Genomic DNA, 24,075 nt, shown 5'->3' with positions numbered 1-24,075 from the left:
GGTGCTGTGGGAAGGGGACAGGATGTTGGGGGTGACTGAGGAGTGGACCAGGGTATCATGGAAGGAACAGTCCCTTTGAAATGCTGAAAGGAGAGGGGAAGATGTGTTTGGTGGTGGCACTGTACTGGAGGTGGTGGAAAATGATCCATTGAATATGAAGGCTGGTGGGGTGCAAGGCGAGGACAAGGGGAACCCTGTCGTGTTTCTGGGAGTGAAAAGGGTGACAGCAGAAGTGCAGGGAGTGTGGCGGACATGGTCAAAGGCTCTGTCAATTACCGTGTTTGGGGGGGGGGGGGGCGGGGGGGGGGGGGGGGGGGGGGGGGGGGGGGGGGGGGGGAGAGGGGCGGAAGAAATCCCTCAGTTGAGGAAACCAATGACATTTCAGAAGTGTTGTGATGGAAGACTTCATCTGTTTTGATGATGCAGCACAGACCAAGGATAATCCTACTATGCTGAGTTTAACTCTGAACTATCCCCTTTTAGCAAGTTGGAGGGAATGAAAAATTCTCCCTACAAGTTTACTGCAAGACACTTTGCCAATGTGGCAGACCTCTAAGGCAAAATATTTTCTTTATGCGGAGAAAGAAATTGAAAGTGGCATATGTTTTATTTAATTTCAGAGGAAGTTAAAACTGCTGACTAAAGTTACATCATATTTGGAATCATTGGAATACACTGTTCCAGTTTTATAATATCACAGATACCTAGCTTTAGCATTAGCCGATATCCGGGTGAGCGTTTCAGACATTTGATATTTCAACAAAAGGCAAACAAAAGGGATACTGTCTCTTCAAACTGTGAAAACAATAGCTACACAGTATTATTACCAAGTCAGTACACGTTGTGTTGCCAACTGAAAGGACGAAGAGCTAACAGGGTATTGCCTACTTTAAAAAAAAATCCATTCAACATATAGAAAGTGGCTGAAAACATTTTAAAAATCATAGAAAATCTTCTGATCTTTACAATATCTTTAACATTATCCAATATTGAAGAATGTATTCAAAAGTCAGTTTAAACATTTTTCAGCACTTAAGCATTAAGGCAGCTATTAGAGCTGCCTCTGTAGAAATCTTCATGAATTGTAAAGGTCAGCTGGAGGTGTATTTTTTAAATACATGGTAAGGGTTCTACACATTCAACCATGAGCAGAAAATGGCAGTTTTTGATACTTCTGAATGTATTATTGACTGAATTTTTCAGCAAGGATATAATAGATGTTAAGTTACCATTTGCCAACCAAAAAGAAAACACCAATTAAGCCAATTATCTGGATTATTCTTCCTGTATTTCTCTCCCCAGTTTTTCATTAATCTTGTTTCTCTCTCTCTCTCAGGAGGGCAGGTATCTCCTGACAACAATCTGGCTGAAATTATGAAAACAAATATTTTATTCACTACAGCTTGATTATTTATATTACTGGCTCAGGTTAACTTTATTCCAACTGAGATGTGGGTATCATCAGCCAATCTAGTGGTATACATCAACTATAAAGGACCACCATTTCTTAAACATGACATTTGCGAAAGATGCCCAGAACATAATGCTGCATAATTTGCAAGATATCCATTCATTGAATCTTGGGTTTTTCATGTGCCTGATTTATTCAAACAATATGTAAAGATGGATTTTGGTGAACTTTGGTCAAAGCCAGTTATGCACCACTTAAATTTTGAGCCTAACATTGATGTAATTAATTATACAAATAGAAAATATTAATTATTGAAAGAATACCAGGATTTCCTTATCTTAGTTGCTCTCGTGGTACCTAATATACATCACATGGAAAATGTCTAAATTATTTGTTTGATAATCCAGGGTATCTTCACCTTGACACTACTCATGCAGAATGCAGTGGCCCGATGACAAATGAGGAAAAATTACAACTATATCCATCAGGAAACAATATCCTATCAACAAAGTGGCTTTTGCCAGCTTCCTTGGAGCTCACTTTAATAGAAAATAATCCGTTTTACCAATAACAAACCAAACTTGTAACTATTGACAATCAAGATGATGGTACATGGTGTGGCAAATTTTCTTGACATTCACTCCAGGGAAATAGTTATTTCATGGGCACAAAGGTGTAAAAGAAGAGAAAGCCAACCATAATGCTTGGTTTTTAACCCTTTATTTTGTCTTGGAATTTCTGGGCTTATTCCAAAGGGCAGATCAAATCTTCAGCAACAACAGATACAAGCCCAATGTACAAAGATTAATGAAGTAGGGAGGGACAATCTTGGCTGTCAACCTTAATTCCTTGTTGTTAAAAGGTCCAGGAGCTGGCAACAGGTGATGTGCCCTGGTTCCACTTGTATCATGTTGTATCCACAACATGACAAAAAATCTCAAAGCAAGTAGAAACTCTTTTTTTTGAGTGTGATCTTCAGTTCTTTGGACCTACTGACTGCTGTTCTCCAAAAAACAATCAGAAAGCCCGAGGCCAGTGTCCTGTTCTACAGCTGCATTCCCCTTTTCACTCCCATTTTTCTAATGCAAGGTCCCATACAAGCTGCAAGCCCACCCTGGGAGTCAGCACCAATAACTTCTGGTCAGAAACCATAAACGCTGATGAAATTAGCTCAGTCTAACGAAGAGTAAAAATTGCACTAAGCAATTTAAATAACATTTTGCCAAAAAGTGGGTAAAATATTTAATAACAAATAGTGATATTTATACTGTTTTGGTTCTTTGCATATCTCAAGAATTATACACCACATAAAAACAAAGTGAATACAAATAAAAACAAAATGGATGGAAATACTATGCAGCTCTGTTTCTCTCTCCATGGATACTGTCAGAGTAAACATTTCATATTTTTGCTTCACTGGAAAATGATGTGCTTGCTTAAAAACTGTTACAAAGGCAGGAAATGTGGGTGGGAGGGGAGGAGAGGAAAAAAAAGGCAAGGTCTGTGGTACAGTGGAAGGCAGAAGCGTTTTAATGAATAACAAAATCATTTCCAGCAGCTGTTGAGTGAGAAAAAAAGTGGAGGAGCGGTTATGATTAGAAACCACTGAACTCGATGTGGAGTTCAGAAAGTTGTGAAGTGCCTAAATGAATGGTGAGCTGCTGTTCCTTGAGCTTCATTGAAACAATGTTGGAGGCAAAGGAGAACAAGGTCAGAGGGAGGTTAGGATGGAGAGCTAAAATGATAAGTGACAAAAGACTCAGTCACACTTGCAGACTGAACACAGGGGCTCTCTAAAGCAGTCACCTAATCTGCATTTGGTCTCCCTAAGCCTAGAGGAGATTGTATTGCAAATGCTGAATATTGTTGGGAGAGGCACAGCTAAATTGCTGTGTCACTCTGGGGCTCTGGAAAGTGGAAAGTGAAGGTGGTAAAAGGGCAGGTGGAAAATTGTCCAGATATGTCCTGTTCACAAAGCAGAACAAATCCAACCCATACGAATTAGGAACAGGAGTAGGCCACTTGGCCCCTCGAGCCTGCTCTGCCATTCAATAGATCCTGGCTGATTTGATTGTAACCTCAACCCCAAATTCCTGCCTACCTCAATAACCTTTCACCCCCTTGTTAATCAAATATATATCTAGCTTTGCCTGAAAAATATTCGAAAACTGCTTCCATCGCCTTTTGTGGAAGAGAGTTCAGAAGACTACCCTCAGAGAAAACCCAGGCAATTACCAGCCCAGTCTATTCTCGATCAGCATCATCATGATGGAAGACTGTCGCCAACAGTGCTATCAAGTGGCACTTACACAGTAATAACCTGCTCACCGATGCTCAGTTAGGGTTCTACCAGGGCCACTCTGCTCCTGACCTCATTACAGCCTTGGTCAAACATGGACAAAAGAACTGAACTCTTGAGGTGAGGTGAGAGTGACTGCCCTTGACATCAAGGCAGCATTTGACTGAGGGTGGCAAAAAGGAGCCCTAGCAAAGCTTGGAGTCAATGGGAATCGGGGAAAAACTGCTGGTTGGAGTCATACCTAGCATAAATGAAGATGGTTGTGATGTTGGAAGTCAATCATCTCAGTCCCAGAACACTGCTGCAGGAGTTCCTCAGGGTAGTGTCCTAGACCCAACCATCTTCAGCTGCTTCAATGACCTTCCTTCTATAAAGGGAGGAAGTGGGGACGCTTGCTGATGATTGCACAATGTTTAGTGCCATTCACAACTCCCCAGATACTGCAGCAGTGTGTCCATATTCAGCAATGAATCTTTTACAGTACAAATTGACTAAGCTCTGAAGCAGGGGGAACATTTGATATTTAATAATACATCACTGATGATGAATCCCGCACATTAATCTACTTGTGAAAAATCACTCGTGCCTATAGCACTTGAGTCTAACACACTAAGAATAATTCTTATAACAAACCTCAAATGGTCCAGCAGTATTTTCACCATTGAGACTAAAAACAGAATGTGTCAAATTATCATTTTTACACAAATCCACTGAATGCAGCTAAACACTTAAGGCAGTTAGACGTTGGGAAGGAAACTGATGTTGACATGAATCACTTATTAAAAGTGAATGAAGTCTACACAAGCAGCTCTGGATGTTGTTTTTTGTAATTAAATTACACTTTCTGAATTTAAACTAGTGAAACAGCTCAAATGTAAAATTATTTGATATTAATGACGCTTTGAATAAAAGCAAAAAAGAGAAAAATTGGCATTCTCTACAGCTTTTCTTAACTACAGAGCCAAAAATTAAAATATACACCTGGGGACTCCAGTTTATAAAGACTTGCCTACACAGCTCCACCAGGAAATTGAGGTGTAATTATGCTTATAAGCGACATGAAAACCAGTATGTATTCTTCTTTAATCGAAGCAATAATTTTCTCTTCCCATAGATGGCAGGAGTAGATAAAGGATCTTTCTGGTTTGTCCTTCGCTGTGAAGATGACCATGTTCATCATCTAGGGTGTTTGGTAGGGTTCCAGTGGCTGTGTGAGTGCCAAGGCCACTGTGCCCAGGTTCTGCTGCAAATAGGATAGGATTCCATAGATGATCAAGGGTGGGACAAGCTGCTTATGGACTTCCTCTCCTGATGTTCTCTCTCTGCCTCCAATATGTGTTTGCTTTCAAAGGAGGCTGCACCGTTCTTTTTTATTTGGTTGCTCCAGGTGCAGCAATCCAGGGTGAGCTTCTCCTAGGGCTTGAAGTTGATATCAAAACTCCTAAGTGAAGCTTCCAAGATGTCCTTGCGGCACGTCCTTTGACTGCCATGAGAATACAACTCAGGCTCAAGCTCTCAACAGAAGATTTGCTTTAGTAAATGAGTTTCAGGCATTTTGGCTACATGACCAGCCTAACTCAGTTGTGACTGTCTCAATATTATGTAGATGCTTGGCATGCAAGCTCTGGTGAGTACCTCAGTGACTGGTATCTTATCCTGTCATCTGATCTTCAGAAATTTCCAAAGGCAGCTCAAGTGAAAGTGGTTGAGCTTTTTGGCATGATGCTGATACACAGTCCAAGTTTCACATGTGTAGAGCAGCTTGGGCAGGCTGATTGCTCTATAGGTTTTCAGTTTGGTAGACAAACTTACTCCTCTTCATTCCCAGACTGATGTTTGAAATCTGCCAAAGGCTACACTTGCTTTGGCAATTCTTGCATATATCTGTTGTCAATATAGACAGCTCAAGAAGAATGGGGAAACCAAGATAAGTGAACATTTTCCCTGTTGACAGATTCTGGTCATGGACTGAAGTAGACAGAAGGCCATAACCGGCAGCTAGTGCACACAGTCATCAGCAAAACAGGAAATTGCGAAGTATGTCCTTGGGGTGTAAAGGAGGGATAGCACCTTTCACAGACAGGCTCTCTGGTCTCCTTGGAGTGGCTCATCCTGTATTGGTCCTCATCTTGTCATGACCACTGATCCTATCCCCAAATTACTTCTGGACATATTGAATTTTTGTGTTTTTTTAAAAACAGGACATAAATATCAGCCAGTTTTTGCTTGTAAGGTAACCACTTGCTGGAAAATTCCTGTGGATTACTTGACCAACTAGTTCAGAGAGAACGGAATGTCGCACCTAAAATGTGTGACACGGTCTACTTGGCACTTCAAAGGAAAAGATACAATGTAAACTGAACTGTAATCTCCTGTGATTGTGGAGATGATGGAAAATGATTACCATCTCAGGCAAAACCACTTCCTGTTGAGTTATATCCCAGACTGTGAACATGAACCAAGATGAAACGAAAACAAATCTGGGCGAAAGACTTGTTTGTTCTTTCCCTTCCAGGAATACACAGGGCAAGGGGTGTAAAAAAAGCCAACTGCAACCCTAGTTTTGTGTGCTAGTCTAGTGTGTGCACACTGTGAAGGTCACAGATGAAGAACACCAACTGGGTATCCCTGCGCTTGCAGGTTAAAAAAAAACACTCTCTCTGATTGCTGAAGAAAGACACCAGTCAAACAGCAAATGGAATTTTGGCATTTATTGCTAAAGAAATAAAGTATAAAAATAGGGAAGTGTTGTTGCAACTGTACAAGGCATTGGTGAGACCGCACCTGGAGTACTGCGCATAGTTTTGGTCCCCTTACTTGAGGAAAGATGTAATTGCTTTGGAGGTGGTTCAGAGGAGCTTCAATAAATTGATTCCAGAGATGTGGGGCTTGTCTTAATGAGGAGGAGAGATTGAGCAGTTTAGGCCTGTACTCGCTAGAGTTTAGAAGGATGAGAGGAGATCTAATTTAGGTATTTATGATGCTGAAGGGAATAGACAAAGGAGACGTGAAGGGGATGTTTCCCCTTGTGGGGCATTCTAGAATGAGAGGCCATAGTTTTAGGCTCCAGGGTAGTAGATTTAAATTAGAGATGAGGAGGAATTACTGAATCAAGACTGCAGTAGATGCCGGGACGCTGAATAAATTTGAGGGGATAGACAGATTTTTAAATAGTTAAGGGTTGAAAAGTTATGGGGAGAGGGCGGGAAATTGGAGTTGAGGGCAACAAGAAATCAGCCATGACCGTATTGAATGGCGGGGCAGGCTTGAGGGGCTGAATTGCCTACTCCTGCTCCTAGTTCTTATGTCAGCAAAGCCACAGTCAAAAAGGAAGGACAACTCCTTTCAGCTAACCTACAGAACCAAGATTCTCTAAACCAAATGCTCAACTGCTAAAATCAGCACTACTTGCAATACCCCAAATTAACAGCCAGAACATTTCATCATTTACTCCTCATGGACAAGCCAAAGGACTGATTCAGATACCTTTTCAACTTTTATTTTTAAGACTAAATTTCTCACTTCTAATCTGTGTGTATGTGTGTTGCATTTTTATTATTTTTTCTTGCATTTAGACTCACTCTCTTTCTTTAACTCAAGAAAGCCTAGTTAAATTGGTTTCTTTTAAAACATAGAGAAGAATTTTCTCGTTGGCGAGCGGGGGCAGGGCCTGCTCGCTGACGTGTAAAATGACGCAGGATGAAGTTGGATGGAACCCCGACATCACCCTGCGTCATTTCCATTTTCAGGTCGGCGGGGGCACAGCCGAGTCAGCTGTGCACCCGCTGACCTGCTAGTGGCCTATTGAGGCCATTCAGAAACTAATCATCATTAGTGGACCTGCCCATCCAACCTTAGGGTTGGCAGGCAGGCCGGGACCCCTGGCGGGCTTCAGAAAAAGCATGAAACCTCATCCACGGGTGGGATGAGGTTTCATGAGGGTATTTAAATTTTTAATAAAAGTTTCAAAAATAATTATGGACATGTCCCAACTCATGTGACAGTGTCACACAAGGAGACACGTCAGGGAAATTTTTCTATCATTCGTATTACAACTTTTAATTCGGAGCCGATCTCCCTGAAGCAGCACTTAGTCTCAGGGAGATCAGTGCACTCTTTCACGTGCATGCGTGAAAGACCACACTCCCGGCTGAGGGAATTCCCCCCACCCCACTCGCACAGAGAGCACACAGCTCTTGCTGGCAGGCATCACGCTTGGTTAATTGGCCCGCCCACATAAAATGGCGGCATTCCCCCAATCGGGGGTGCCGATTGGAAGCCCGCCTGCTCCCCCACTTCACACCCCCAGCCCCCACCCCCCCACCACCACCCAAAGCAGGGCGGTGGGGGGGTGGGGGGGGGATTTTCCCATAAATACATTTGGACTGGGAAAGGCATCCACAAAGGAAGGGACCATTTTTAAATTAGCCTTGTTGCGACCAACCATGGGAGTTGAATAAAGAAAGGGAGCCAGTTCCTCCCCCCCCCACCTGGGAGCATAGCAATTGGGGGAACCTCGCCCGGGGACTGGTCTAACAATCTTCAACCAGCTCTCACCTGTGGCTCCAATTGGTTGCTAGCATGCAATTGTGGCCACATCCCAGTAACTAAAAGGATACCACCTATTTAAACAGGTCAGTGAAGAATTGTGCTGTCTTGTTCACTGCCTTCTGACACATTTAACATTGGCAGGATATTTATTTTTCAGCAATAGATTTTTACTTCTTATTGCCATCTACTTACTTCACCTTAGTTTACTCTCCATAATAAGCAACTTTTCTGACTGTCTATTGCAGTTGTTTGTTTTGAATTTTACCTGCTATTCTTTGCTCATTTACAGATTCCACCCAACTCTAGTGTCTCTGGACGCTTCCACTGACTCAACTGCCACCCACGACTAGTTTAATATCTATGAATGCAGTCAATTTGCAATGATGTTCTGCATCCAATTTGTTAGTATGGGCAAAAAATAGCAAGAGCTTCAGAAAATATGTAGGTAACACATTTTATCTTTTTTGAACAAATTTCTTCCAAATCCTACCTCCTACCATGATGCAAGGGTACTGCTGACTCAAATGTTAAAATGAAACAGAAGTGCACTATTTCAAAAACTTAACCTCAATTGATAGATATTTAATGTATAACAAATGACATTTGGATTTATTTATATTAAAACAGGGCATCATACTACTGAAATGTGCCTCATTACTCTTACCCCATTCACAGAGACACTACTTCTTTGTCATACTTATTACTATTGGTCCTTGCTGCAATGCCCATTAAACACAGTTCCACTTTAATCTGTTGTAGGACTTTTGTACTGTAGGTAGAAATTTCCAAATGAATACAAAACAAAGAAGTCCCACATTTGGGACAAAGCGTGGTCCTGGATGAAGCACCAACATTGGGGATACACTGCACAGTAGTAAGAACATAAGAAATAGGAGCAGGAATATACCAAACAGCTGTCGAGCTGAGTTTGAGGAATGTTTGCATGACAGTTTCTTAGACCAATATGTTTTGGAACAAGCTAGGGATGAAGCTATCTTAGATAGAGTGTTGTGTAATGAAGCAGGATTAATTAGTAATGCCACAATAAAAGATCTACTGGGAAATAGTGACCATAATACCATTGAATTCCAGGTTAAATTTGAAAGTGACATACTCAATCACAAACAAAAATCATAAACTTAACCAAAGCCAATTATAAATATATGAGGGGAGAACTGGCAAAGGTAAATTGGGTAAAATAGACCATAGGTATGGCTGTAAATGAACAATGGGAAACACTTAAAGAAACAATTTAAAATGTTGAACAAAAATACATTCCATGAAAAACAAAAACTCAGCAAAAAAGCCCCATCTGTGGCTCACTGAGGAAGTTAGGGATGGCATTAGATTTAAAGTGGCTTTTAATATTAGAAAAAAAAGCAGTCCAAGGATTATGAGTGTTTCAGAAACCAGCAAAGAACAAGCAAAAAGTTGATAAAAAGGGGAAAAAAATAGAATGAGTGTAACTAGCCAGTAATATAAAAACAGATTGTAAGCTTTTATAAATATATAAAAAGGAAGAGAATAGCTAAAGTAAACACTGGTCCCTTAGAAGCAGAGCAGCATAAATGATCAGGGGGAATGAGGAAATGGTCGAGGCATTGAACAAATATTTTGTGTCTTCTACTATGAAGGTATACATAAGTTTAATTCCAGAAATACACAGTAAACCAGGCATTAAAAAGAGAGTGGGGAAATTAATAGAAGGGAAAAAGCACTGGAAAAACTTAAGGGACTAAAATGCAACAAATCCCCAGGACCTGATGGCCTTCATCCTTGTGTTCTAAAAGGAGATAGCTGCAGAGATAGTGGATGCACTGGCTGTGATTTTCCAGAATTCAATGGATTCAGGAACAGTCCCATCAGATCGGAAGTTGGCAAATATTACTCAGCTTTTCAAGAAAGCAAGAAGAGAGAAAACAGGGAACTGCAGCCTAACGTCAGTTGTTAAGAAAATGCTGGAATCTATTATGAAGGAAATGTTAACAATGCACTTAAAAAATGCAGTATGATTGGAACAAGTTTTATAAAGGGAAATCTTGTTTAACCAATTTATTAGAGTTTTTTTTGAGGATGTAACTAGTAGGGTAGATAAAGGGGACTAGGAGTGTACATAGATTTCCAAAAGGCTTTTGATAAGGTGGCACTCAAAAAGGATAAAAGACAAGATAAGTAAGCATGGACTTGGAGGTAATATATTAGCATGGATAAAGGATTGGTTAACAGATAGGAAGCAGAGAGTGGCCATAAATGGGACATTTTCCAAGTTGGCAGGTAGTAAATAGTGGAGTAACAAAGGTCAGTGTAAATAACTTGAGGTCCCAGAAATCTATATTAATGACTTGGATGAAGAGACAGAGTATTGTATCTAAGGGTAGAATCTTCTGCCTGTTGGGTGGGCTGGTTGGGAGTGGGCGGGCATGGAGCTGATTGCCACTCGCGATCGGCTGCGTGCTGCCGTTTTACGTGGGTGGGCCAATTAAGGCTCACCCAGCGTGACACATGCCCGGTGCCACCTGTGCAGGCGGTGGGAGGGAGAGAGAGTCGGGGCCTGCGCTCTTTCACGCATGCGCATGAAAAAGCGCAGAAATCTTCCTGAGGCACGGAGCTGCCTCAGAGATTAAGTTCAGTTTTAAAGTTTGAAAAAAAGGAAAGAAAAATTATTCAGACATGTCGCCATATGTGACAATGTCACATGAGCTGGAACACGCTTATGAATTGTCAAAAACATTTTTATTTATTCAATAAAATTAACATGAAACCTCATCATGCCTGTGGACGAGGTTTCATGAAAAATGCAAAGGTTGTTTGGGCTCGTCGCCTGCCCGCCAGCCTTAAGGCTGGACAGACAGCCGTGTCAATTAATTTAATTGGTGTTTAACGGCCTTAACAGGCCTTTCACAAGCGGGCATGCAGCATGCGGGTTCAGCCCCCGCACACCAAAGAGAAAATTCTGCCCTAAGTTTACTGATGATGCAAAGCTAGGCGGAAACTGTGGGTGGACAGACAGGCTGCAAAGTGATATGGACAGGCTAATTGAGTGGGCAACAGGATGGCAGATGGATTACAAATGTAGGGAAGTGCAAAGATGTTAGCTTTGGTTGAAACAATAGAAGAACTGAATATTTTTGCAAGTGTGGTATGATAAAAATATAATAATTTTCAGAATATTTTTCTGGTTTATTGTAAAGTAGGTTTGTGTGTGTGAATATAGTTAGGTCTGCCTGAGTGATTTAATTACATTTGGAGTCAAGTAGACTGCAAGCTTGAAATCATCAAAAGAAGCTAGGTGTATGACATGCTAATTAGTAAACATGGATGCTGGTTTAGCATGTAAGATGTGAAGGGAATATGCTCTTTTAGATAAATGAAGGGATTGTTGGATTTCAAAGGGATCTTAGTTTGTTTACAACTAGCTAGATAAGAAAGACTAGGGAGTGTGTTTATTTTACCCCAATGGTTGCTGATAATATTGGCAACATGAAAGTTTTTATATTAACAAGATGATACAGTTTCAAAGGCATGTGGAACAATAGAATTTACATATATTAAACAGAAACATATATAAAGGAGAATGAAAGGCTATATAAGAGAAGGCCATGTAAGATCTAACAGGAGTGTATGAAACAGCCTTCAAGAAGCCTCCAGCTATTTGTGCATAAGTCTATGTAATGAAACTGAAGTTGGGGAAGCCATTTGGAATCCCACTGTCAAGTGGGTACTGTGTTAACTTGCTGGTTTCATTTTAAATCTACATTCTATTTTGGACTGTTGCCTTAAAGGGCAGTTTAACTTAGAGTCAGATCAATTAGGAATTTTGACTGTAGTCTTATGTAAATGCTCAAAATCTTTTATTTTGTGAATAAGTATTCTAATTTTATTTTTTTAAATCTCTATAAAAACCTTGGTGGGCTCATTACTTCTGAATTCAGTGCACGCATTTTGTAATAAATACAAATTGCAAAACCTTTGTGATAATGTGACCAAGTTTCCATCGAGGATTTGGTCCGCCTGGCACACATCATCTGCCAGGTCATAACATGGATGTTCAGAAAGGCTTGAGTGTGCTGGTACAAGGAACACAAAAAGTTAACATACAGCTACAGCAAGCAATTAGGAAGGCAAATGACATGTTGACCTTTATTGAAAGGGGATGGGAGTACAGGAATAAAGAGGCTTTGCTGGAGTTGTACAGGGTTTTGGAGAGACAACATCAAGAATACTGTGTGTATTGGAAATGGTGCAGCGAACGTTCATTAAATTGGTCCCTCGGGTGAGGGGGCTGTCCTATGATGAGAGACTGAGCAAATTGGGTCTATTTTCTCTGAAGTTTAGAAAAATGAGAGGTGATCTCATCAAAATGTACAAGATTCTAAAGTGGCTTGAAACAGTGGATGCTGAGATTCTTTCTGCTGGTCGGTAAATCCAAAACAGTCTCAGAATAAAGGGCCGAGCATTTAGGACTGACATGAGAAAAAATTACTTCATTCAAAGGGTTATGAATCTTCAGAATTCTCTGCCTCAGAGGGTTGTGGATGCTTCATCGTTGAATACACTTAAGGTTAGGATAGACAGATTTTTGGTCTCTCAGGGAATAAAGGGATATAGGAAATGGGCAGGGAAGTAGAGTTGAAGCCCAAGATCAGCAGTGATCGTATTGAATGATGGAGCAGGCTCAAAAGGCCATATGGTCTACTCCTGCTCCTATTTCTTATGTTCTTGGGACCCTGCTCTACCTTTTAATATGATCATGGCTGATTTTTGGCTTCAACTCCACTTTTCCACCTGCTCCCCATATTCCTCTATTCCCCGAGACACCAAAAATCTGTCTATCTCAGCCTTAAATATATTCAATGGTGGCACATCTACAACCTTCTGGGTTAAAGAATTCCAAAGATTCATAACCCTTTGAGTGAAGAAATTTCTCCTCACCTCAGTCCTATCTAATTGATCCGTTATCCTGAGACTGGGCCCACATGTTCCATAGTCCGCAGCCAGGGAAAACAACCTTTCAGTGTTTACCTTGTGAATCCTCTTCAGAATTCCATAAGCTTCAATGAGATCACCTCTCATTCTTCTAAACTCCAGAGAATATAGATCCAATTTACTTGGGCCCTCATCATAGAACACCACTCTCATCCCAGGACCTAATCTAATAAATCTTCTCTATAGCCTCCAACAGAAGTATATCCTTCTTTAAATATGGTGACCAAAATTGTACACATTATTCGAGTTGTAATCTCACTAAATCCCTGTGCAATTGTAGCAAGGCCTCTTTATTAATCCTCCAATCCTTTTGCAATAAAAGCCAGCATGCCATTTGCTTTCTTAATTGCTTGCTGTACCTGCGTACTAACTTTGTGTTCCTTGTACAAGTTTGCCCGTCCTTCTAAACAGAAACACTAACAAGTTTAACACCTTTTTAAAAATGTTCTGCTTTTACTAATCACAGCCTGTCAGCTTGAAAATGCACCGTTTATCCCTATTCTTTGGGTGACTGACAGGATACAATCCTCCATCTATGTTAATATATTACCCACAACTCCTTATTTATTAACTTATTGTGAGGCACTTTATCAAATATGTTTTGGAAATCCAAGTACTGAATTTTCCTCCCCTCGGTGGATGGGGGAGGGGGGTGGAGAGTTGATGGGCAGGCGCATACGGGCGCACTTCCGCTCAGCACCCCAAATCGGAGGCGCAGCACCATTTTACATGGGCGGACCAATTATGGCCTGCCCAACGTGACATCTGCACAGAAGGGCTATGCGCTCCCTGTGCGGGCTTTGGTGGGGGTGGGGGGGGGGGGAATTCCTAAAATCGAGAGTGCGCTTTTCTGTGCATGCGCACGGAAGAGCGCACTCATCTCCCTGAGGCTGAGTGCAGGACGGGCAGGTCCACTAATTACTTTAATTGCTCTGTCAATGGCCTCAATTGGCCGCTGACAGGTCGGCAGGCAGGCAGCTGATTTTGCTGCGCCCCCGCCTTCCTGAAAATTTAAATGGGGTGCGGTGACGTTGGGAGTTCCGTCCGATGTCACCGCGCATCATTTTACGCATCGGCGAGCGGGCCCCATCCCCGCTCGCCGACAGTAAAATCCAGCCCCAAGTGTTCTACATCTACTGGTTCCTGTTTAGCTACCCCACTAGTTAGATTCTCAAAACTCTAATACAATTGTCAAACAAAATTTTCCTTTTCCCCTGATCTTATAGAAAATCATACTATGACCCATACTAAGTTAAGACTTTCTTGAGTTCAGCACCTTCCGACAACTGATGTCAGGCCTCCATAGTCCAATGTTTTCTCTCTCCCTCCTTTCTTGAATAGCTGTGTTACATTTGCTACCTTCCAATATGCTGGGATTGTTTTACTATTCTGTGAATGTTGGAAAATCATAGCCAGCCCATTCACCATCTCTGCAGCTATCTCTTTTACAACCCCAGGATGTGATGCATCAGGTCCTGGAGATTTTCGGATTTTAGTCCCTTGAGTTTTATTACATGTTCTCTGCCAATATTAATTACCTTAATTTTCTCATTCTTACCCTCTATTTCTGTAACTTATATCCTCTACTGTGAAAACAGACAAAATACTTGTTTAATGTTTCTGTCATTTCTCCATGATAACTTCTCTTGGATCTGCCTTTAAAGGGACCAATGTTTACTTTAGTGAGTCATGTATATATACTCAGCTGTGGCTTTAATGAAAGTACTGGGTTACTAAGCTCAACATTTATATCACTTCCATAAACAAAAGTTTGGCATAAACTGCAGAAATCGTCTCTCTTCTTGCTGAAATCTTGTGGGCTATCATGAGTATGTAATAACCCTAATGGTAGTATTGCTTAAAAAATGTGATAACATGAATCAGAAAAAGGCAAGCTGGGACACTGTGTCTGTCCCATTCCACGGCAGTGCAACTGTATATTATTATGCCAATCAATCCCCCTCACACATCTCAATGCAGCCATCTCATCTCTTAGGAGGAGGCGGGAAGTAACGGGATTGCCAGGGCAGGGAGGGGAAATCTGGGGAATTCCTCTTCCATCCCCAAAAGTGATTAAAACAAGTTTCTGGAGATGACTGTGACCATGACCCAATACCACACCTACCTTAAATGAAAGCAAAATACTGCAGGTGCTGGAGATCTAAAATAAAAACAAAGTGCTGGAAAAACTCAGCAAGTCTGGCAGCATCTGTGGAAAGAGAAACAGTTAATGTTGAGTCCAATATATCTTCTTTGGAACCACATCCACCTTTCTTACATTGGGATATCAGGACTACATTCAGGCCCGTTTACAACACTGCGACAAACATACACTCCATTGCTTCAAAGTTTGATGACCAGTTGCGAAAATCTGACCTAGTTCTTTGCTTACGTAACTTATGCACATGTTCCCATCCTCTCCCTAATCAACTCAAGTAGTCTATCTGCATCAAGAGAGTTTAGTCCTTTTGTATCTTGAAGACCTCAAAATCAAATTTCTCCAAAAGGTCAATGCTTTTCTAAAGCAAAAAGACCCAGCTTTAAGCCTATTGTGTTAACTGAGGGTTTCTAAGCCAGTTACATTAAAGGCACCATATAAGTTCAAATTGCTGTATCAGTTTAGTTGCTTTCCCCTGAACCTTTTCCTGGGCCTCCATATTACCATGTCAATGCCATTAAAAAGGCGACCAAAACCAGATAAAGTATTCTAGATGAGGCCTAACGGAGGTATCATAAAATGAATGCTTTTTGTTTTGTATTGGACTATCTTAGTGTAGATTTACATTTGGTAGACTCACTTGTTTTTTTGCCGCCTCCTTCTATTCAAGATGGCATTTTTCTCTTTCTCTACAGTTTATGCCAACATTTGACTCCATAACTCAGTTCATAATGATATTTCTTTCCTCTCACCAGTTCACTCCACTGCCTCCCGACTCAGCACCTGCTGGCACACACAGTTCATACCGGCAGTCATTTATCCCTAGTCTATTTTGTTACTTTTTACTTCCTCTTACCTTAGTTTACTCCAACGCATTCCAACTCTCTCCTCTTACAGACCATTGACCTATTGCCAGATCCTCCCTCCTGACCCAGAAGAAACAAACAGTTCAGCCCAGTACTCTTATTTCCCAGTTTTTACTGGTGTTGCATTTTAAGATATACAAGACCAGTTAGGCCCAGTATTCTTATTTTGCAGTTCTTACCGTTTTTCCTTCTGGGGAATTCATGATGGCATCTTTCCACTCCCTCATGCCAGGATCTTTCAACTCAAATTTCAACTTTCCTGTTGGCACTCTCAATGCCTCCCCCTCCAGCCCAACTCCTGCTGTTCCACGGTACAGAATGTTGTGGGTGGGAATTCTGATTTCTTAAAACCCCTTGCAGGAATTCACACCCACAGCAGCATTTCAGCTCTCAAAGGAGGAGGAAGTAGCAGTGGGAATGGTTCTAAGGAAAAAAGTGAGTGCTTCACAGGAAGTTAAAAAATGCACACCAAACACAAATACTACACACCCAGGTACTAGTGTTGACCCCTGGGGTCACTTAATTTATCTCCACTCACAACATCATTCCCTGTTTTATTTTATGGGCATAGAATTAGACAACTGTTCCTGTGGAGGGTAAGCATTGACATGGACATGGGTTGAACAGTCTGTTTTCATGTTGTATCTTCTTTGCAATTTCAGGTATATCTAGATTTTACAATGAATTCCCACTGTTTTCAATTGTAATAGCAACCTTTCACAAGCAAGTTTATTGAAACCTTTCTGGGAATCAAGCCATGTCACTTGGTTTTCCATAGCCATTTGGAATGTGCTTCTCTCAAAATGTCAAATAAGTTGGTCAGGCGAAATCTTTCTTCTGAAGGCAAATCTGCATTGGAATTTTCCCAACTTATTACCTAGCCAAAGAGTGGAACCTATGGCTGGTTGGGAACCCACATGATAAAGGAGCTGGCTTTGCCAAAGCTCTTTAACCTTGCCACAGCATTAACATTTTTCCTCTGGGAGAGTGGGTGGGATGACATGCTGGATCTGTCAAAAGGATGGATTTCTAAATTAAGGTACTTCAGCAGGGATTACAATAGCTGAACTGGATGTAGATTTTTGATGCTGCAGTGACTACATGGAGGAAACCTGGGAAAGCTACTCCCCCCAGTCACTATTACCTGGAGGTTCTACTATGGGATCTGAAGGACTACAGTGGGGTGAGCTTCCCCACCCACATCCCCCCACCTCCAGACAGGAGGAAAAGGACAGCCTTCTCAACGAGGCAGGTGACAATTGAAATGGCCAAGGCAGTCAGCAGAATTGTGCTGCCTCCAGCTTTGAGACAGTGCACCAAGAGGATCAAGCACCACAGCAGAGCAGAAAGGGCAAGTGAAAAAAACTTTCTTAGGTGCCAAGCCCCACACTCCTGAACAGCACTCTTCAGACAGACCTTGCAATTCTATTTATTCCTCTCTCTTCATCCCAAACACCCCGACCTATTGCCCTCTTGCTTCCTTGTCTCAGTCACACTCCACAAATGTTGTCCTTCCCACCGCCCCCCACCACCCGCCACCCCACCCCCCACCTCCACAAAAACCATTACTGACACTATTTGCTTTCTCTCATCTTGGGGTGAGGCAGACCCTCAAGGGCAGGGGTGTCCCACCATTGACAGGCACCTAATAGGCCACAGGTAATGCATGTCCACCTGACCCAGTGGGAAGGAAGGAAGGTCTTGTTCCAGGAGGTTGCAGGTGTCAGCAATGACCAATCATGACAGCCTGTGCCATTGGTGCTTAAACATTTCGAGAGAGGTGATCCTCTGTCTGTAGACTCTTTGTTAGGGATGTTGCCTCCTTCCAGCTGCATCTCGGTGTCCATCCCCTCTGCCCATTGTGGGGGCATGTGACTGAGAACACAGATGACTGTTGGACATTGTTGCTGTTGGACTTACACTTTTTAAGGAGGAACAAGTAGTAAGGTGGAGCTGCAAAAGCTGCTTCCCATGCTGTGGTGAATGTTGGCAGCAGGTTTAGCAAGTGCTAAACAGATGAAGTACCTTTCAAAAAGTTAACAGGCGCTGGACAAGCAGTGATAGCGTGCTCTCAGAAGAAATGCTTTGAAAGGCAGCCTTTCACCTGGCCATGGCTGGAGCTCTTCAGTTCCACTGATGGAAGGTTTCCCAACCTGTCAGTTTCAGTGAAGAAGCTCTCTCCACTGTGCACTCACCTCAGTGACTCTGGTGAGTTGCTGGCAGGTTAGCAAACAGGTGCCCAGGCCATTAAAGCTAGAATTGGGGGTTAAAACTGTACTTAATTAATTATTATAATAATTAAATGTCTCACCCAGCAGCTACACAAGGGGTTCCCTGCTCACTTTCAAACCCTCCCAGGTGAAATCCAGAAGTGGGCGGGATAGCGTTGAGATTCTGACCCAGCATTATGTTTAGGGGTTTTAATTCCTTGCAAGCACCAAACCTACCTACCCTTGCCCGGGAAAACTCCCCTCCGGTACTACCAAATATTATTATACAGGTGATATTCAAATGTTTTCCTGATAACTGATTCTATTTGTTTGAAAGTAAAATCATTTGAGATACTGGAAAGTGCATTTTTTTTAAACCATGAAGAAAAAATCTCTCTTATGTGATCTTGCCAAGTATGCTGGTATGTATTACAGTTAACTTCCTCAATAACCCCAGGTTGCCAAACTTTGAGTGCACAGTTGACACTACAGGAAGTGATTCATGTTTCAAGTAAATATTTTAATTAAACTACCATAGACATCAGGCACAAATGGCTTAATACTTGGATCACAATATTTAAGGTGTATCAGAATGGAATTACAGTATACAGTGAAACCAGAAACATCTGCTGTGGCTTGGCTTGTAGCTTTGCATTTTTTTGTTCATTGTAAAACTGTATTAATAGTTTATCAATTAATAATATTTCAACTTCAGAAGTTTCAGTCTTGTACAGGCCATTGCTGACTGTAAAATCAGAGATATCTTTTAAGTATTATATTAATAAACTGCCTAATGAATTAAAAGTTGTTCGCATATGCAGTACATGCTTAAGGCATTTTACCAATAGTTAAAGAACAGTAATCACAGCATCTGCAGTATTTTGATTTTATTAAAGAACAGTATCCTGCCACCACTTTAATCCTCTCCAATATGAATGTTGTTCTATTAGGTTCACTACTGTTCTTTAGGGAGGAAAAACTGCTGTTCTTTCCTCACATGGTCTGGCCTATATGCGACTCCAGATCCACAGCAATGTGGGTGACTTTTTACTGCCCTATGCAACAACTCTGTTATACTGTTGGAGATGCTAACATTCAAATGTTTGCCCATTCAGGTGGATGTTAAAGCTCCCATGGCTGCATGGAGGATTTCTTGAATCTTCCTTCGACTGACAACACCAAAAATACAATAGCTTTTTATTCTGTAGGGGTTTCCCCATAACTGAGCAAAGGAAAGAAAACTCCAATTTTTCTTCTGTGCATTAGTTTTAAGCAGCGCCCAAAGGCATTTACAAACAATTTTATTCTGAAATCATTAAAATTAGGAATTCTAGCAAACAGAATGTAAAAGTGTCCATCAAAAATATATCCGGGATAAAGCTGAACTTTTATCATTTTAGATTTCTACTACAAAACAAATTGATTCTTTTGGAATATTTGCTGCAAATTTTGAATTCATAATTATAGAATGTCAATCTATAAACACGATCAAGTTCTTTCAGTTTCAAAATCTGCTCTTTTTAAAATTCCCAGAAATCTCATTCTTTCAGGGTTATGCTGAAAGGTCAACATCAATCCCACAATGTTCCAAGCAGCCTATTTTAAAAAAAATATATATATCCTGTTACCATTCCAAATGGAAAGTCAACTCAATCTCATCCAGTAACATTTCACACTGACAGTCAACACTTTGCAGCCTAGTCAGTAGGCTAGGGGATGTTGATTGGATGTGCAGCTGGTCTTCATGACTTCTAGTCCCACTCTTTCCAAGTCCAGCAACTAAACAGCAGCAAGGCCATGCTCCCTTCTCAACATACTCCAGTAGAAATGGTTCAGAATGCCATCTCTCTAGTTTGTAGGTAGGAACTCTTCTGAAAACTCAACCACAAGAGACAGCAATTTCAGCCATTAGCACTGTGAGCATGCAGGGAGGAGGACAGCAGGGTCTAACCACTACATTAGCACATGACTTAAATTAGAGTGGAGAAATGGCCAGTGTAGGGAGGGGGCTAATGGGTGGCAGTGAAAGGCACAGGGTGAGACTGGGTGGCAGTAAAGGGGAGACTAGGTGATAGTGAAAGAAGGGAGTTGAGACCAAGAAAAGGGAAAAGGACAGAAGCTGTTGGCAGTTCTTTGAGAAGAGGAGTGAGAAGTTTGAAATAGTGTTTTATAATTGGGAGAAAGCAGAGCAGCATTAACCAAGGAGGAATAGAGGGATAAGTACTAGAATGAACTCAGGGAGCAGAGCACAGGATATGAGCTTGAATAGGTAGAGTGGACGGAAGTACCAGCTCAAGTGGGCTGGAGAATGCAGGCTAAATTGATGGGAGAGACAGAAGAATGCCAATACAAACTGAAAGGACTGGAAGAGTCGCTGAAAAGATGGGAAGTTGGATGGCTTGTGATGAGTCTGTGAAGATTGTCAGGAGGAAATAGAGTACCTCTGAAGGTACTGAGGGTGGGAGAGCAGGGTGCAGGAGAGGGACAATTAAAGTTTTAAGCAAGTGAGTCTGGTTGGACTAGCAAAAATAAAAATGTATTATTCTTTTGCAATTAAAAATCTATAATTGTGAAGTGTAAAGGTACATGCAGGATGCATTTTAATGTGAAACCACCAATATTTTCAGGAGGCCATGTTCCCCTGGAAATCCATCAATTCCATGCCTCCATCATTTAGATTTCACTATTAACCTTTTATGAACTTTGTTTCTTTTCTCTCCAATACGTGAGAGAGTGTTTTGTAAATGTTACACTTAAGTTATAAAGCCGGTGTAACCATGATTTCACATCTCAAGGCTGTTCTTGCATTATCAGCTTTTTGGAGGATGTGTCAATCTGTTTGAAGCAGTTGGTCAGTTTTTGCTAATATTCTGGGTTGGCAAGTGCTTGTTGAACATCCTGACTTTTCCAACTGCCACTACTTATGTACTTCTCTTCAGTTCTTTTCATAGAAAGATAAAGCCCAGAAGGGGGCATTCAGCCCATCATACCTGGGCTGAGAACTATCCATTTAGTCCGTGCCCTGCAGCTCAGGAAATATATCAAGTATATATCCACTTTCCTGTTGAAAGTTACTATTGAATTCCCTTCCACCAAACTTTCAGAAAAAACATCCCAGATTATAACAATTCACTATGTAACAAAAAAAAATTATCCACATCTCCCCTGGCTTTTTTGTGAATTTATAGGTCTGTGTCCTTAGGTTACTGACCCACTGCCAGTGGAAACAGTTTTACCCCATCAAAACTATTCATAACTCCGAACCACTTATCAAAACATCCCTGAATGAGTACAATCTATCTTACCACTGAATTGATGTAATGAAATAGTGATGGCAATTTATGTATACAACAGTGCGGCCTGTCTGAGCTGAACTCAGATCCAGCTGGTGAGATGTCTGACCGCTTGGAAGACTGGGTAACTACAACAAACCAACCTCTGAATCACGGCGGATCCCAGGATCAGAATCCGGAATCAGCCAGAGCCTTGAGCTTATCAAAAAGTGGAAACGAGTTAGCACAACATTTCCTGTAGCCTTGAACAATTTAAACTAACCTGTAACCATTACGCATGTAAAAGAAGTCATTATCCGGACAGAGAAAAAAAATGTTCTAAAAGCCGAATCAGATCTTTCAGTGATCACAGAACGGCTGGGGAATGAAAAATAGATGTGATGGAGGAGCTCCAGTGGTCATGTCCTAGTCTTCGCGCTCGGAAGTTTACTTTCATTGCCATTCTTTCGTGGAAGCCGATTCCCTGTAACGGGCGAGTTCCACTAGTTCCCAGCCAGGTCAGGTACAACATTTCGCTGCAGTGCAGCGCCCTCCAGCCGGGAAGGAAATGGACCAAGAGCTCTCTCACTGACCGCGGTCTCCCGACAGATTTCACCCAGGAGCTGAAATCACACGGCTCGGAGCTGGAGCAAGGAATATGAAACGGACGTCTTTCGAAAACACGCAATTTTGAAGAAAAATTAATTATGGTTTAAAAACCAAGTCCCTCTCAGAGGAAGGTGTCCTGCAGTTGAAAGAACAACCTTACCCTCCGCAGACCCCTAGCCGGTGTACGAAAAGAGCAGCTCACTTTGTGTATCCCGGTGAACTACACAATGTACTTTCTCTCTACACTGAACACAACTCGGTGAAGCAGAATTGGGGCTTTTGTGGAAAAGGTTAATTATCAGCGAGATTAAAAGAGCATACACAGCACAATTACAGAACTAAAACAGTGAGCCTCGCCCCTCTCGCTCTTTATCTCACCCCCAAAGCATAGGGATCGGAGCTTGTTACTGGGAACGGCACATTTCAGGTTTTGGCGCTTCATAATTGTAACTAAAGGTACTTAAATCCAACTGTCCAAGAGTGAACCTTCAAACTACCAAAAGAGACAATATTTGCACGTCAGGTCATTCAGTTTTATGACAAATTATAGAATTTTCCCAAAATATTTAAATACAAACTTTTTTTTTGGACTTGGCTGAGAGTCCACGCTCATCTTTTCCATTAATTGAAAGCTTGGCGAGATTGTTCTCGTCCGGGTGAATCGGTTTAATTAAAATCAAAGATAGTTTAAAACGTTGCTGTCACCGCAACTTTACCGTAGCGCTTTCCCACACGCAACTCTTTAACACACTCCGATTTGCATTGAACTATTAATGCGAAAACTAAAAGGACTAAATACAAAACCTGACACAAGACATCTTACCTCGCCCTTCTAAGATTGTACAATTTACCAGTGATATCGCTTTTGTTCAGACTCCGGCAGGTGCACAGATTTTCACGCTAAGCTGTCTCCTCCTTGAAGACTTACTGCTGGGATGTTCAGCCCTTTTTATACAACTTGGGGGGGGGGGGGGAAGATCCGGGGTTCTTTCCCATCAATATAAATTGGACTGTTTTATTTGCCCCCGTAGGGATGTTTGTTTTCGTGTAGCTGTGAGAACTGCTCTACACAGCTGTTTGTGGCTCGCTGTAGCCACTGCTCACCAATATTTGCGCGTCAGGTCATTCAGTTTTATGACAAATTATAGAATTTTCCCAAGATATTTTAATACAAATTTTTTTTTGGTCTTGGCTGAGAGTCCACGCACAAGTTCCTGGGAAATTTCCTTTCCTTCTCCTGAACTTTCTCTCTCTGACTCTCGCTGTGCGGTTTGCTCATCACGTGGCTCCAAGAGACGCCCGACATTGGCATCAGCCCAGCTCCACACACCGCCCCCTCACCAAACACCACTGTAAATTATTAAGGGGATTTCTCAGTAAAATAATTACAATTAGTTTCAATGGCAGTGCATATTAAACAGGTTCTCCTAATGTTTCGATTTCCAGCACTTGGATCATCCCAAGTTGTTTGCAGGTCCAGTTAAAAATCAAATAGTGCAATGTGTTTTAATAACATTGCAATTATCCCTGCCAGTTTGACAGGAGCACCTAAAGCTGCTCAAGTGCACGCTCTGCTCGCTCCAACTGTCAGGTAAACTTTTTATCATGAGAATTTCTAACATTAAAAGATTTAACACGGTTGAGATCATTTGAGATCTTAGAGTATCAGCAACAAGTGGAGAGACAAAACACACAACCCACCCACGCCAGCTG

The 24,075-nt window shown here is 41.6% G+C and overlaps 1 protein-coding gene across 2 annotated transcripts in view; it reads right to left on the bottom strand.

The window, feature by feature from the left end:
• The window catches only part of LOC121284068 (serine protease 23-like), a 31,126-nt gene extending 7,796 nt beyond the window's left edge, over positions 1 to 23,330 (bottom strand). The window contains exon 1 of one of the 2 annotated variants that reach the window (XM_041199085.1): positions 23,186 to 23,330. The gene's annotated coding sequence lies outside the window, so the exon portion shown is untranslated. The remainder of the gene's footprint in view (positions 1 to 23,185) is intronic. The other variant, XM_041199086.1, reaches the window with a different exon arrangement.
• Positions 23,331 to 24,075: the final 745 nt, after the last annotated feature.

This window comes from Carcharodon carcharias, chromosome 11 (assembly GCF_017639515.1).
Source record: "Carcharodon carcharias isolate sCarCar2 chromosome 11, sCarCar2.pri, whole genome shotgun sequence".
Taxonomy (NCBI): domain Eukaryota; kingdom Metazoa; phylum Chordata; class Chondrichthyes; order Lamniformes; family Lamnidae; genus Carcharodon; species Carcharodon carcharias.
The sequence above is the reverse complement of the archived record's forward strand: the minus strand, read 5'-3'. Positions and strand labels throughout refer to the sequence as shown.